Below are 18012 nucleotides of genomic sequence, written 5' to 3'. Positions count from 1 at the left end.
CTTTGTGCGAAATTCAAAAACAAACAAACAAATAATCTTCTACTGTGATGCAATAAAGTTAACTCCATCACAGTATTTTATTGCCCCTATTTACATACAAGTGAAATACTAATGTGTGATGTATATGTATTTGAAACAAACTCCATGTTATTATACTTCCAGTACTGATCGACAATTGCATCTAGTAAATGCCATTTGCTAAAGTTGAAAATAGCCTTTAACCCTAAGAAACACTGATAACAGCCATGCATTTGTTACGTTATACGCTAACTTTAGCGAGTATACTTTCGAAGCTTAGGAAGATCTTATTTCCTTAAGAGCGAGGGTTGAACCTTGTCGCAAAATATATAATGCGAAATCACTTGTAATATTCATTGTTTCTCATGTCAGGTTAAATAAACTTTTAACTTGGTAAATATCTGAGTAAATTTATTTAATCGTTGAATTTACTTGGAGTAGCTCTGTTATATTATAACTTTATTCCAAATGTTTGAAAAGTCAATTTTCTAATGTTACATAACATTTTATTATATATCATTGTAAATATAGCTTAATATGCAGTTCGTAAGCTGATAATAAAATACACATAGTGATAAACCTGAGGATTATCAAAATGGTATAATCAAAAGACTGAAGAAATACCACCTTTCACTAGAATAACAAAGTACAATTAAAGTAATTTTACACTGCTTGGTTTTCCGTGGTATTGCTCTAATTGACATAGCTTTATGTCCGTGGACTCATATCGGGAGCAACCTGGTTTCGATACCCATTGTGAACTAAGTACAGATGTCCCACTGTGTAGGCTGGTACTTTATTCCAAACAATCAATCTGCCTTATATGATTAGTTTTAATGGACGCTACCATACTTCTAAATTAATACACATTCGAAAAAATTGGAACCTACTGTTTATTTTAACGAGTTTAAAAAATATATTAATTTGAATTGCAATTGTATTTACGTAACATCAACTTTGTGTAAAAAATGAGGTAAATCTAAAGTTGTTTTGATTGACTATATAACCATTAACATCTAATGATGATGATACAAGCGTAAAAGTAAAGTCATAATATTCGATTTTCCGAATAAACTAGTGACTTGACTTTCTTTTTAAATTATCAGTATATTTGTAGTCGACGCAAAGAACTTATTTGTGCGTCGGATAGAAGTTATTGTTTAAAGAAATAAAGCTGTTTCAGACATGTGCTTTAAAGTAAAGTATACAAATGTTTTTAACAACATGAATTTTTCTCATCACATTTTGATTTTGTTTTATTTCGATACATTGATTTTTATTTGCGATTGTAATAGTACAAATATCTGGAAACCATAGGCAGATTTTGTTTTATGACGTTGAACATTTTCAATATCAGCACATAATCAATAATGCTTTGAATTAACCATATATATAATCTTAAATAAATTGATTAGAATATGGGAACAAATACGTAACGCTACTATGAAGAAGTGGAAATAGGTATTGAGAAATATCTTTAAAATATTATATCATTGTATTCTTTGTTCTAGAATAATAATTAAGTTATTTTCATGTATCATATCAACAAGAAAACTAAAACTTTTCGTACTTTATTCGTAAACTAATTCCTAAATTATTAAAGTCCTAAGGTTTTTCAATTGATTTACAGCTATCTTTAGTAGTGCCGAAAATCAGTAATAGCACCTAAATATTATTTATATTTCAACGAACCAGAACAAACCGTATCAAATAATCATACTTTTGTGAATACAAACAACCCGATAAAGAATAAAATATATGTAGCTTAGAAAACAAACCTAGAGAATCTAGCAATATAAATTCCAGAAAAACATCAGAAAGACACAAAATAAAGTTCTGAGAGACCTGTGAAACTGCTACAACATAACAATCCTACATGTATACAAAAGAAATTCCAATGATGTGCTCTGAACATGGATGATGGCTGCAATGTCAGAATGTGTAGAGAGTCCATTGTCACAAGTGAAGAGATCAGCGTATTGCAATATAGTAGGTCAAATCCAATGCATTGTTCGGTTAGAGTAGACTAACATTTAACAATTTATACTGTTGATTTCTTTTCATTTATTTTAGCACTTAAAAAGTGGGACGGATAACTAAGACGTTGTTTAACCTAGAGAAATATCCAAAACAAATATACAGATAAATAAAACCACGTTTATTTTACACAAAGAATAGTAAGCTATCAAACTTCAAACACTTACTGAGGAAGACCGTTACAGTAAAAATTGCAACCATAACACAAAAAAATACATTTTAAGATGTTTCTCAATAACCGTCAACGAGAACTTGATATAGTAAAGGACTGTCAAACAACTTAAACATATATCTATATAGATTTGGATGAGGTGAAAACTGGAGAAAGCTGAGTCTTTTCAACAAAATTAGTCAGATTGAGAAACTCATGATATTATGAAATATTTTGTTTCTATTCAACTGATATTTTCAACTACATTGGTACAAGTTATTATGTACGTAGCTTGCTTCTTAACAGTTTGGATAAAGTGCTTATAAAGTTTTCTTTACATGCTATTTTCAGTATAGTTAAGACTTAGTTTTGTAAAGAAAAGTAGTATTTGCAGAAACTTATTTATATTTCGTACTTTATTCAAAAACCCAGAAAATGAGCTGAATATATTATAAGTTTGATGAAGATAAATTAAGCAGAACCTAGAGTTTACATGTACAGTACAATGAATAGTACGTAGAAATTGTTTCAAATGATGAAGAGAAACAGTCTTCTAAGTATGTTGATTTATTGTGTTTATTTTATTTTGAGATTTACGTTTATATCTTAGGCTATATCTATAAGCAAGTCGAATAATTTAATAATAAAGTATGTAGATGATATCAATAACTATAATTCCACGTGTTTCTATCAATACTTCATTAGAATATTTCCTCAGAAGAGATATAGTGATGATGTATGAAGTTTGTTTAAAAGAACAGATAAGTAAATTTCGTGTTAATTCTTTACAGAAATTTGTACAATGTGCTTTAGTTTTGTAGCTTTTAAAGTTCAAGTTGGCTAAATGAATCTTGAGATCGTCAAAATTTATTGGTTTTAAAAATAATTTTCTACAATTGGGATTGATAAACAAACTGAAAATAAACAGTTGCTTTGTTTGTTTGTTTGTTAACGCGCTTGGCCATGCCAGGCCATAAACAGTTGCAAAAACATTCGGTGAATGCTGCAAAAATTTGAAATAAAGTATTTCACGTTTGAGTTTTATTCATAACATTTTGAATTGCACAACAAATAAGATTTTGAACTAACTGTGATTAGATCAAATAAAAGAGACGTATAAGTTGAAGCGTGTAAATTCTAGTGTCCATACTCTTTCACAAGACTCTACACAATTTATATATAATTTATCAGAGTTGAAGAAAAGGCATTATCACTAGGCTTAAGATTTTCTATCACTCCTAAACAATAGGAAAATTGAAAATTTATAACACAAATTAAAATGCATACTGATAAGTGAAAAAAAATGTTCTACTTTATAATATTGTCGCTGAAATTTCGGACAAAGCAGCGCTCTCAGCATATTATAGTTTTGGTCCTAAGAAATTTCAAAAACATTTATTTAAAGACATACTAGACACATTGTGTCCTGTATAATTACTTTTACACGTAGACTGGCGGATTTTAGTGAGGATTTTTAAACCTCTTCTAAGTAATGAGCTTACTGTAACAAATACTTACAATTTTACTAATGAAGTTTCTAAACTAACTGCAGTGGATCTTGTGTATATTGCTCGTTTAGACATTGAGTTTATATACAAACTTACCAGTAAAGAAGGTAAAAGAATTAAATTTTTCAAAATTCTGATATTCTCAGGAGTTTAAAAGCCTGTTTTAATTAAATTATTAGAATCTATTACCAGTGAATGTAACTTTTTTCTGTTTGCCATTATGAACAACTTGATAGTGTGTCCATTAGTTCAAGGATACACCAAGTTTATCTAATTTATTTTTAACTTATTATGAAAAAAAGTGGTTAAAAATAATCCAGTAAAGTTAATTTTGTATATTACAAGAGATGTGTTAATGGCACGTTTGTACTTTTTCAAAATAATTATTATATTCATGCATTACAGTTTTTAAATAGTCAACATAACAATATTAAATCTATAATTAAAACATCAGCTGTTAAAATACGTTTTCAGAAAGATGTTTTGGGATAACTGTTATCAAAAAACCTACGTTTACTAGGAAATACTTTTATTTTGACAGTTTTTATCACTATAATGTAAAAATAAATGAACTTATAATTTAATTCTTCGGGCTAATAATATATTTATTTCATTTTTTTCAAAATTTCATAAAAAGTACAAAATGCAAAAGTTTTCTTACAAAAAGACTTTTCTCAGAACGGCTGGTATGGGTATCAACACTTTTATTGTTAAGAAGAGAACAACGGTTCTATCTTCATTATTCATCTTCAGTTTAAGAAAAAGACAGTTTGCAAATAAAAGTGTGAATACTCATACCAGCCGTTTTGAGATACATTTTTATTTCAAGTGAGTTTCTCGTAATTAAGAAAAAGAGTCTTTCTTTACAGTTGATTTATAGTAATATCAAGAAGTATATAAAATCTCTGTACATTTTTAAAATCAATGATCGTTTGAAACCACACTAGATAAACTGTTTGCATATCTCAGTACGGTTGGTATAGGTATTATCACTTTCATTGGTGAGCAGAGAAGAACGTTTCAACCTTCCTAGATCATCTTTAGGTTAACAAAGAGAGAGTTTGAATGTTACCATTGACGGACACATGTCTAGGGACGAGAGTATAAACGAGAGATTACATCAAACTGGCCATTGTCATGAAGAAATATTTGCATATTATTCTGTATTAACATTACTATCTAAATACATGGAGTATTTGTGAAGTAAATGCCCAAGTAGTAACACAAAAAATAGTGTACGAACTCACAAACGTGTACAATTTGTCATTCTGGTCTGTATAAGCTGTTTTGAACATTTGTTTGTCAAAACACGCAGTTTTTATAAAATAACTTGATTTTGGTATAATACCTTTCGAAGCATGTCAACTCTTTGCTCAGACAGTTTCTCCGTATTTTTATGGAGTCATGCCTTTTCATGAATCAGAAGTTATACGACGCCAAATAGTTCGACTGTCCAGAAATTGTATGAAGCAAACGGACAATGACAGAATGGTAGCGTACCCTTAGTGTACTGTATTCAGAGTCCTGAAATGTCATAGGACTAAAAGAAATGTTGTTCCAGGAATGACTTCAGGTAGATGCTGAAACACTACTACCCGAGATAAACATGTTCTGATCAGGTTAACATGCCAAGGTCGAAAGAAGTCTTACAATTCTACATGACACATTCATACCATGGTATTCAATTGTATTTCTCAAAACAACACATTGGAGGTGGTGTGCTGCAGCTTTTGGCTTCTATTTATTTTGATGGGTAAAACCGTTTTTCATATCCTACAGGGTAACATTAAAGGCATTTCCTTTAGGCATCTCTTGGAGGCGATATTTCTGCTATATGCTAGGGTAAGGTTTCACAACAGCTTTGTAGTACAGAGGGAAAACGCCACTGACTACAGTGTGCGTATTGTAGAAGATTATCTTGCTTAGAAGAATGGTTCAAGATTGTCTCCGTATAGTAATCCACCCGAACTGTTAAGCACAATTGAACCCTAAATTTTCTAACCACGATCCTGCATCAACTGCTGCAGCTGAATTGCAGCAGCATCTAGTGAAATCAATAACCTCATCGACAGCATGGTAAGTTGCTGGAGTACAAGGCGGACGAATAAAGTAATCAATATTTATTATAAGCTTATAGAACGTTACAGACGTTATTTATGGTAATTTGATAATTAGTATTTTGTCATTATATATGTTTAGGTAAGGTTTTGTTGTGATAAGTTAAATGCTGAATTACAGATATTTTACAGGTATCTGATAAAAGTGTTTGCTGTTTTAATAAACTGTTCATGACATCCCCAGAATTTTCTCATTACTCAAAGTACATGTGTAGAGATTTAATATAACATTCTATTCTGAGTTGGATAGCGCTAAGTCTATTTCTATTCCATCTCACTGATAATTGTCTTATTTGTTACAAAATATGTAAGCATTTTGGGGAGGACTGTATAAAAATAGTTTAATGTATTTTACTTTTTACGGCAGCCATGCTATAGAACTAAATAAAAAACATAAAAATAATTTTGAACAATAGTGCTGTTTAACTAGTTTACTCGGTACCAAGCTCTTTTATTAAATTTTGTTCTGTTTTCAGACTCTCAAAAGTAACATTTCCATAATAATTATACATTTGTTCTCTTTAAAATATAAATATTAAAATTCGGAAAGTACGAAGTAGTTAACTTATTAACATGTTAATCTAATATTCTTTGATGATATTTTTTTAAGTAAAAATTCTGACGCATCAAATATTTATCATAAGGCATTTTTATGTTTTCGAAACGTTATGGATATGTGAATGTAAGGCATATAGGTTTGTTGCATATAAGGGGAGAAAGCATTAAAGAACAACAGAGAAACTTTATTAAATATAATTAACAATATTTATTTTGTTACAAGCGCTTATGAAGTAATTTAAAAAGAAAACTTTAACACAATATTATTCAATTTCAGGAATATTGGAATTGTACAAATAAAAACATTATATTGAAATTATAAAATAATAACAGCAGAAATCACCTAAACCTCGTAATTTTTCATTGTTTTTAATTTTGTTTCTATATGCTTAACACAAGAATAAACTATTTAATAAAGAAATATATCATATTAAAGTATAACAAATACAACGCGTAAACACTAATGTTTTGAATATCTAGACATACATATACCAAACTAAGACCAGCATCACGTAACACAACCTTCGCCACCTACATAAATTAGAGAAAACAAGTAAAATGCCACAGCTCTTTATAAATACTGCATTTTTTTTTCTACAAGCATAAAAGAGATACGTAAGAAAAACTTTTATTCTGCAGACAATACATTGTTCGTTAGACTGATATAACCTTGAAGTCAACAAGTATTCATTGGGTAAAGATCGCTCATGTTTCACATCATTTATTAAACATAAATTTTAATGATAACATTTGCATAACAAGCTTATACATTTTAAAAGTTGCATATAACGTACATATTTGAAACACGTTTATCTACTTACTGGCTTCAGCCAATTGGTACAATATAACTCCATATGAAAACAATCCACTTGCTACATTAAGTAAAAATGGCTTTCCTAATGTAAAGAAACCCCAGACACTTAAATTAACGTCAGTTCCCATCATTTCTAGAAGTAAGTTCCTGATTTGTATGTGTTCCTCTATTTTCAAATCGTTTTGCATTCGAATGAGTAAGAACCGGAAATCCCGCAAGCATTCATCATGAGATTTTGAAAGGTTTGATGCTATATATACCAAGGATATGAAAAAGACTATCGGAAGAGCGTTCGCTATTATAGAAATTACAATTGACAGAATCCATGCAAGACCTTGCAGTTCAGTGTTTATACGGAATGTAATTTCTGAAAGTGCTAAACCTACAAAGAAACAAACCCAAATAAAGACTGCTGGGCTGAATACTAAGTTTAAACGGTGTATTGCTGAGGCAAAATCACTGTAACGTTTTCTTAATCTCTTTATTTCTTGAAGAAAGTTGTCGCCGTTATTTAAAAGATGAAAATGTTGTAAAAGTTGCTCATACCACATTTTTAAAGCCTTTTCAAGCAATAATACCACTGACACGTAGATTGAAATAAATATGATTAACACCGTAAATCTTATGCCTAAATACATATTAATGTCAATGCTTAGAAATACATACAGAATAATTGTGGGTAACATATTTAGGTCCATGCCAAAATAATAAAAACTAAATAATAGTTTCTTATCGTAAACGATCAACATTTGAAAACTGACGGTTGCAAGCAGTAGTAAAAGTAACATAGAATAGAGAATAGTGAAAACCTTATAAGCTTTCTTGAGTGATATTAACAGTTTCTGAAGGTTTTCCCCAAGAAACCGTGTAACATACATCAGGAGTTCCACAGTGTCTTCTTCACGATAGAGAAAATAATTCGCAGTTAGTGCTGCAGCCACTGATACTAAACCATCTGAAACACTTCTCCAGAAAAAGCCCTGGTTCTTCATAATCCAGTGATATATCGCCTGGTTAACGTGACGTAAGACAAGTAGATTAATGTAGAAAATCTCTAATATTCTCTTTATATAGAATTTCTTACTTTTATTTGTACTATATGCACTAATAAAGTCCAGAGTTAGTAGTTCACTTATCTTCTGAAACACAAGGTAATTTTTGTTAGTATTCATATCTTTTATTCTTTCAAACCAATAGCTTATGAGAAAAACTTATGGATACGGGTGTCTCATGCATCAGAGAAAAACACTTCTATATAACTGAAAACATCGTTGTGTTTTGTTTGTTTTTAAACTTGGAGTTGCGCACAAGTAATTCAAAGTGATTGGCGATATAATATTGTTGTTTTTTTGTGTTATTGATACTGTACGACAATATTTATTATTCTGAATGTTGCTAGTAGATTATTGTTGAGCAGTATGAGTGTGTTAGACCATTCTAATTTGTCATTTCGTAAATATTTAGTGCTAAATATGATATAGTGCTCATTCGCTAGTTAGGTAATAAATACTAAAATGATAAATGATGTCCCCGTCCTTCAATAATTATTATTTTGTATCTAAAACAAGCCTTAATTTTATAAAAACTAGAGAAACTATCGGTCCTTAACGAACAAGTTAGAGAGATAAAAATGTCATGACGGTTTTTAAGTTTTCTTAGTGTTTCTCTATTGAAAGGAATAACCGGTTGAGTCGTGCAACCTAATGTATAACACAAATATATATATCAAACCGTCTGAAATACCTCTCAAAAACCTTTTTTTTATTAATGCTCTGTACTTTGTTTTCTCTTAAAAAAAGATCTAATTCTACTTTTTCTGGATCTTATAAGAAGATGAAGGACAGGCCACAATAAAACTTGTTATGAAGTTAAATTATATTTCGTTTTATACATGATAGGCAAAATGTAAAACTCATTATAGCCATGCATCTCAGAACGGCTGGTATGGGTATTAAAACTTTTATTGATAAGAAGAGAACAACGTTTCGACCTTCGTCGGTCATCCTCAGGTTAACAAAGAGAGTGTTTGAATGTGACTGTTGACGGACACGTGTCTTAGGGACGAGAATATAAACGGGTACGGGATTGTAACGATCTTACGCGTTTGTGCGGCTGCTCGGCCATGGAAACCAATTTCATGAAGCTCCCGACGAAACGTTCTTGTGCTGACGCTGCTTCCAGAGACAGTTTGAAACTCGGTAATGAGTGTTGCAACTGTGGACAGACGATTTTTTATACGCTACGCGCTTCAGCACTCGGCGGTCCCGTTTTGTGAGCTTGTGTGGCCTACCGCTTCGTGGCTGAGCTGTTGTTGCTATTAGACGTCTCCCCTTCACAATAACAGCACTTACAGTTGACCGGGGCAGCTCTAGCAGGGCAGAAATTTGATGAACTGACTTATTGGAAAGGTAGCATCTTATGGCAGTGCCACGTTGAAGATTGCTGAGCTCTTCATTACGACCCATTCTACTGGCAATGTTTATCTATGGAGATTGTATGGCTGTATGCTTGATTTTATGCACCTGTTAGCAATGGGTGTAGCTGAAATAGCCGAACCCCACTAATTAGAAGGGGTGTCCACATACGTTTGGCCATGTAGTGTATTTATTAAGAACTAACCACTTCCATTTTGTATATAAACGTTATATAAAGTTTCAGAATTGAAACTTTCTTTAAAGAAATGTAACAACCACTATTTACTTTGGACGTAAAATACGGTTTTGTTTCTGAAATTAGTAGTTGCAGAACAGGTAATCAAATTTTCTTACAAAGCTGTCTCTAACTTACTTACTGATAAAACTAAGCAAAAAATATTCTGTTAATAGCACCTACCGCCAGGTATTGTGCCATTCTATGAGAACAGTATCGATACAAAAAGTTTCAACATCTTCATCCCTCTGCTCCTGAGCGAACTGTTTTGCATACGGTTATTCGAGGGTTGTCTGCACTAACAGTCCCTAATTCATTCAGTATTAACCTAAAATATCATGATGTTGTCATGCCTGGCTTTAAAAATCCATCTACATTATTATGATATGATATGTTAATCAACAGAACCACTTTCTGTCGAGATTTATTTGGTCCTACGTGGAATATGAAAAATTCATACATGGTTCAAGGAGCTACTTTCATTCCAGGTAAATTGTATTTTATCTGGTTTAAGCTACTTTCTTTCTAGTTCTTATAGTACCACGTCTGGTTCAAGAAACGAAATTATATCTAGGTCGTAGCAGCTAGTTACAAACTAGAAATAAATAAGCTAGTCAGCACGACCTACCGCCTTCCCTGAAAAGGTGAATATGATTGACATTGGAATTCGAACCCACACCTACAGATTGCGTGAATGCTTCTTCATCGTAATTACATTGATGAAAATTATAAAAATTCAAAGTAGTAATAATATCAGTTATTTTAATAATTCACTGTAACGACTGTGATACAAAATACTTAAAAAAACCGAAACTAGAACCAAAACTAGGTGTGATAACCAGTAATTCTGCTGCTTCAATGAAATGACAGTAGCGATTATTATAGGCAAGGAAATAAGAAGTAGTTACTTCAGTGATACAAGTTTAACGTTGGTCAATTACTCTAAGTACTCACGTTTGGATTTAGAAATTACTGTAGAAATCACACTTCGCTCGTCCTCATATTTAACAAAGGCTTGGATATCTTGTGATGGTGAACAAAATAACAAACAAGTATTTAAAGGTGACGGATGCTCATACGTTTCTAGTTAGATCTCGAAAACAATTATTTTTTTCCTCAGCAAAAATGTCAGTGAAAATGTAATCATTTCAACCTCGTTTGACCTCATGCAGTCTATCGATGACACAGTAAATCTGGTCTGCACTGACGGATCCTGGAAACTGACTTCCATGTTTATTGGCATATCTGTAAAAGCTGACCCAAGACCAGTAAAATAAGCTTTTTGCAATAGAAATCGTGGTATCGAATAAGAGTACCAAAATCAGTATCTCACAATAAAAAGAACATAATAACACCCAAAACGAAGATGCAAAATCAAACATTCTATGTACTACACGTGCTAAAAGTCCTAAAAGTCATTTAATGCAAAGGAGTTTACGAAACTCAATACTTCCTTCCATCTTAAATAGCAAGACGAAGTTCAACAATATACGGTACGAGAGTACATACAACCAACAATGTTTTAGAATATGTAAAGTACAGGATATTCACAAACCTTCTAGCTATAGAAATACAATCTCAGAATTGTATTTGGCTCGCACTATCTCATTCAAGTTTTAGAGAACACTTATATGCAGCAACCTAGAAATCACACATTAATTAATATCAAACATGTTATCCAACACGGAAATATTAAATATTCCAAAGAGCACAACATTACACAACGTTATGAATAATGATATGATATTTAAATATCCAAGTAATGACACAATACTCAGTGTTTTTCTGAATGATTCAAACTAAACATATTAACACACACCACATAAAAATCGGGAAAATCAGCAATAACCAAACTTTCAGACATAATGAATATCCTTTCTACCCTTAAAGAAAAATAGTTTGAAGCAATATCTAACCATTATGTGATTGAATATTAACGTTGCAACATCTCCGTGATAAAAGCAATATATATATATATTCTAGAAAAACATTAACATTATAAAAGTATTAACCATGCAATATAATATAGTTAGTATGAATACGTAACGTTTCAGTCTACATATCCTATATTATAATTATACTCAGTATACTAGTGAATATATAAATGCTTGCTGTGTTGGTTCAGATCGCTAACTAACACTTTTAACAACACGGAAATGCCAATTTTCTAGGAGAAAACATCAAACACTATAGACTTAATGCGCTAATAAATCAGAAAACCCCAGAATACGATATTGCTTCATATCTCTGTAAACACTACCATTTTTAACATCCAAGAGAATGTACAAATAAAAAAGATGTTTCATAATAGAGCATTGTCAGATGTTAAGATTGTGTTCGCCAGTCGTAAATTAAATGTTTTTAGTTATACTTTTTAATATTATAAATACGTACTGTGTTATTGTTGTTCTTTGACTTGGAATTCTTCTACATTTGCTGTCTCTAACTTTTTGGAGATAAACTGTCCTCCGCTGCACAACGGCAGGATTTCTAATGCTAAAATCAGCTGTTCGATTCCTCGCGGTGGACTCAGCAGATAGCCTGATCGAGCTTTGTTATAAAAAAAACACACATTCAATGATGAATTAATATCACATTCTCCACTTGTTTTAAAAATAATATACATATATTCGAACTAGTTAGCCACATTTACAACAGATTCCATGTAGAGGTCATTATATGGCTCTCTTTTTTGTCAAAACTCATTTTAAGCCTATTCTATTAATTTAGAAATTCATTAGGAAGGCCGAACTATCTTTTCCTATTTGTATCGCACTACATATAACTGTATAACTCACATTTGCAGTAGATAGCGAGTTACGACAGTCGTATACTGCTCTTCTATTAGTCATTCGGTTTTTCTATTTTCAAAAGAGTCTATGTTACTTTTCTCAAATTGCACTCAGACTGATTCAATTACTGTAGATCTACACTCTGTATGAATAAATTACTATTATTTTCTTCCTTTTCTACTGTTATTTTTACTCTAATATGTTAAAGATTAGGTATTTTACTTTTACCAAAGTTAACTCCACGCTGAATTTCTTTTATCCACCACTTTACTCCCTTCTGCTATTCTATTTGTCTTTCTGTTATTTCTCACTGATCTCATTCTGTTTATATGTTTATCACTAAGTCGTTTTGCTTGCCATATTCTCAAAAACCGATGAGTTAGAAACACAACTTTCAAAAATAGTCTGTTTTTTATGTCTCTTACAATAATAATAAAGATAACATAAAGTATTCATTCAAAAAATAAACTACTTAATAATACGAACACTATAATACAGCGCGGCATGACCAGGTAGTTAATGCCCTTGTCTCGTCACCTAAATTTCGCGGGTTCGAATTCCCGTTACACCAAACAATAACACTATAATACCTCTAATGCCAGGGCTAGTATTATCTGAAATCTCACAAGGTATTACTACGCCAGTCATTCTGGGTTAATTAATGCCCAATATTCTTTTTCTGCCAGTTCGATTCAGTCTGTAAGACCTTTGAGCCGGAAAAAGGTTGAAATCTTTCCTGGGGCATAGACACTCTTCAAAATTTTATTTAATCAGCTGTGAAGGTGAGATGGAAAATAATATTCATGCACGATAAATTTAAGAAAACTTTTTTTGGTATAAGCCATCCTATACATGTTGAAGAGATAAGCAACTGATAGTTGCACTTTCCATATCAATCAGTTTTGTTTGTTTGAAATTTTTCACAGAGCTACACAAAAGCTATTTGTGCAAGCCGTCCCTACTTAGCAATGTAAGACGAGAGGGAAGGTGACTTTGGATTCAGTCCACGGCTGAAATGGTAGGCATATTTCGTGTGATGGGGATTCGAACCAGCGACCCTCAGATTAACAGGTGAGTGCTTTTACCATCTAACCGGGCCGGATTAATCAGAGTGCTTAAAAATTCAACAAAAATGATAATGTAAATGCCAGTAGCGTGTAATATAAGTTTCTGAAGATAAAAATATCCTTGAATATGTGATACAATTATACAATTTCGCGTTTCACTGGGTATGTTATATTGAAAACTGAGCAGAGGGTGTGGCATTAATACAGCATATATCTGTTTTAGAATGAAGAAAAGCAGATATTCATGAAATGTTACTAAAGGTTAACGCAAGGAAAACGAAAAACTTGGGAGAAAGAGCAGAAGAAGTGGTCAGTTAGAAAGAAAATAAGGTTCAGTTGTTATGTAACGCGACATCGGCTATATCAAGGTGATCTTCCATATCTGATTCGTTTATTTTTGTTAGATATGTAACGGATTTACCTTTATACATTTATTTTAATATCGATGTTCGTTTTAATAAAAATATGTGCTTAGAAATATGTGTAACTTATATTGCTAAATGTGTATTGCGATATTCACCCCTATTTCCTTAATTTTTAGAAGGTTTTAGTCTAAGTATCAACAATATCTGTCTTACGAAAGCACTAACGTAAATAAATCGGCGCGCCGAGAGACAACACAAAAATATTGCTAGCTTACTGGAGTTAAGTATATCGGAATTTGACGTCGGTCATCTTTGTATTTGTTTGGACCAAACAAGTGAAGTTTGGTTTGCGTATCTGCACTAATCAAAGAAGTAGTTCAATGCTATTTGTAGACCCTTGTTTAAAGCATGACCATGTTAAAGAAAGTAGTCGCTCTAGTAGTATCATTGACTTGCTGATAAAACAAATACCGTAAATAATTAATGCAAATACAATATAAATATTTTACTTGCCATGCATTTTTTTAAAATTTTATTGAAACTTACTGAATAGAAATTTTATTTCTTCGATTAATAACAGGCATTATTTTGTTTCATTGCTTCATTCAATGTTATGAGATACAAAAATATACAATGAACTATTTGCACTCTGCCCAGCCAGAATTACTTGTAGCTGAATCACTGGTGGTCAACATGCATATTAATTAAGGTATGAAATGAAACATATATATATTTTAAACATGTATTTAAAATAACGTAAGCTAAAGTAATGGTAAAATACGGTAATATGTTTAAATTTAATGCCATACTCAACATTGTTATCAAAGGACTTTTTCCAATTCTTGTATTTTAACTTCATTATTCTTTAAACTTGCAGTTTTAACGTGCCATAAGTGGAAGGAGAGGATTTTGTCTCACAATTCGTGACTGGCAGGCATATTTATGTAAGTTGGTAGTGGAGACGTACAATTTGTTTGTAACATTGTAGTTTGGAAGAACAATTGAAGACTCTATTAAATAATGAACAGAAAATTTGTTCCAAAATAAGGCGTAAGAAACATCAGTTAACTGTACGAGACAATGTCTTCTGAAACAAATAGTGTTTCCCACAGTAAAACCATATAATTGTGCTCAGAATCATCATATCCTTATTAAGTACTTCCATTCACAAGGTATAAAATCATTCTATAAGTCATTGGTTACACGATATTTGGAGTATGGAGTCTTGGAATTTTTAATTTAGAAAATACATTGAATTGTTAGATAAAATTTATGTATGTATTCAACCAAACAAAATTATAATTAAATCGTTACCTAACTTCATTTCAGTTTTTATTATATTCAATTTGTCTTTCATGTCATTCAACTTTCAACATATTTATTCTTATAATTTCATACTTAATTGCAGAAAAAAAATCAGGAACTGTTGATAAAAATAAAAATTGATACACATTTTACTTACAAGATGAAAAGAATGCACGAAAACAACAACTTTGTAAACTCAGCCCATTGTAAATGTCTTTCTTTAACGATGTTCTGAATAACAAGACAAGGGTATTTTCCACGAAGAATTTATGTTGGATGTCCTCTAGTAACCCAGCGGGGAGATTGAGGAAATATAATGCTGATAGTTGGGGCACTTACCTTATGAGATCCAGACAAGAGAGCACATTGTGCACGTTTGTGCAACAAACAAACAAGTAAATATTATTAGAAATTCATAATTCAAAATAAATTGCTTATCAGTGAGAAAGAAAAACATAGATGTTATAATGAAAACTAAAACTACATTATTATTTTCATAAACATATTCTCACTTGCAGTTTAGACGTTACAATATATACTGACTTGAAATATAAGTTCACCTAATTACTTATACAGTAATGTTATAACATTATGTATTAAAGCTCATAATGTTAAATTCGAGCACCGTTAAGTGATTTTAATATGAAGAACACATTATATGTTACTACCTAACATTGGTCTATCTGGTGTTTCTTTCGTCTTATTGTACAAAATGTTTTTCTTTAGTATTTAGAAGAGGTTTTATTTTTTTATTTTTCCAACCTACAATATTAGAAAGAAATTGTGCGTCTCCACTACAAGTTTCCATACATATGCATGCCAGTCACGAATTGTGAAATAAAATCCTCTCCTTGAACCTAGACCACCGTAAAACTGCATGCTCTTAACACTTACGACCTGATATGGCCAGGAGGTTTGGACGCTTCCCTAGTAATCTGAGGGTCATGAGTTCGAATCCACTTCACATCATATGTGCACGCCATTTCAAATGTGAGAGCATTAAAATATTATTGTCAAACTCACTATTCGGTGGTAAAAGAGTACCCAAAAGTTGCAAGTAGGTGGTAATAGCTAGTTGATTTCCCTCCAGCCTTAAACTGCTAAATTAGGCACGACCAAAAAAAGTGGAATTGACGATAACAAAATGATGCCCCCATGGTTGTAAGAGCATTATAAATTTAGAGTTCAAACTCATTTCTATTTTATATGCACGGTAATATCTTATATTCTTAACTGAATATTTGAATTTTGAAAATAATTTCTGAGACCAAATTAAGTTCATTATGAATTAAAGCTATGCTATTAGGTTAACTTTGTGGTATGAGACCAAAAGCTTGAAAAAGGAAATTTCATATATAAAGTTTTCATAACTAAAGTTTTTTTATGTTACGTGTGTTCTTATCAATTTTAAAAGTGGCTAAAACATAGAAATTAGAAACTTATTCGGCTAGTTAAGAAATCTTAAATGAAATAAAATGCCAACTGTTAGCGATCATTGGTAGCTCGTGCGCCAAGCGGACACGGTTGCGTAATTTGACACTGATGAGCTGGTAAGAGGATCTATTATTCACACAGTGTTGTACAACAAATAAACAGGTAGTATCATAGTATGAGAGGGTCAAAGTGCCAATGTAAATAAATAAACCGACGTAAATCATTATATTTCACTGCAAAACTAAAGAATGTATAAAATAATTACGTAGAGTCATTCTAAAAAAAAGGTAATATATTTTTGTATCGTCTTTTATGTAGTGGTTACTAGGTCTTTTTAATGGAATTAATATGTATAATGCTAGGATAGAGAAAATAACAGATGATATATAAAGTTTTAATAAAAAATATATTGATTAAGAGCTTTGAGAGGTTCTGCAAATAAAATTAGAAGACTGTAAGGTGGAAGTATTTTAAATAATAACATGCTTTCAGCCTGATCACACTCTGTCTCCATAAACTATCAAACAAGTCTTTAGTAAAAATACCTACTTAAAAATTTTTAATGTTTATTTATAACATGCTTGTAATGTTCATTGAAATTTATCAAATGTTGTGCATATACTACAAGATTTAACGTAGTAACTGTATATATAATTTCATAAATTCTATCTGATGTTGTAGTGTTATTATAGTAAAAGACACTTTATTCTAATCTTTATCTCATTAACTACTTGATCCATGTAGGAGGTGATAGATTAATATTATATGCAGGAGAGAAATAAATAGAACCTTTTCATAAAAACATATGAAATATATCTTTCTTTAATGATTAATAACTAAAACAGTATAACTCTAACCATAAAGGTACCTTTCATAGCTATGAATAAAATACTGTAAAAAAGAAGCACAAAACAACACATTAACACTATTGTATTTACTGTATCTTAACATAAAATTAAATAATATTTACGAAAGAGCAAACATCATGCATAGCAAGTAAACACTTAATACTGTTGAGGAGTGCTTGTGCGAAAACTTCCAAATAAAACGTACTAAATAATCAGTCTCAAAGTGAATCATTCATGATAAATTATAAGATAAAAATATAGGAGAAGGAACCCTCTAAAACATGATGCATAATACATTAATTACATTTAACCAATAAATAATACATATCATACAAAAATATCTTTAATA

The sequence above is a fragment of the Tachypleus tridentatus genome, chromosome 2, assembly GCF_004210375.1.
Source record: "Tachypleus tridentatus isolate NWPU-2018 chromosome 2, ASM421037v1, whole genome shotgun sequence".
Taxonomy (NCBI): Eukaryota; Metazoa; Arthropoda; class Merostomata; order Xiphosura; family Limulidae; genus Tachypleus; species Tachypleus tridentatus.
Note: the sequence above shows the minus strand (reverse complement) of the source record.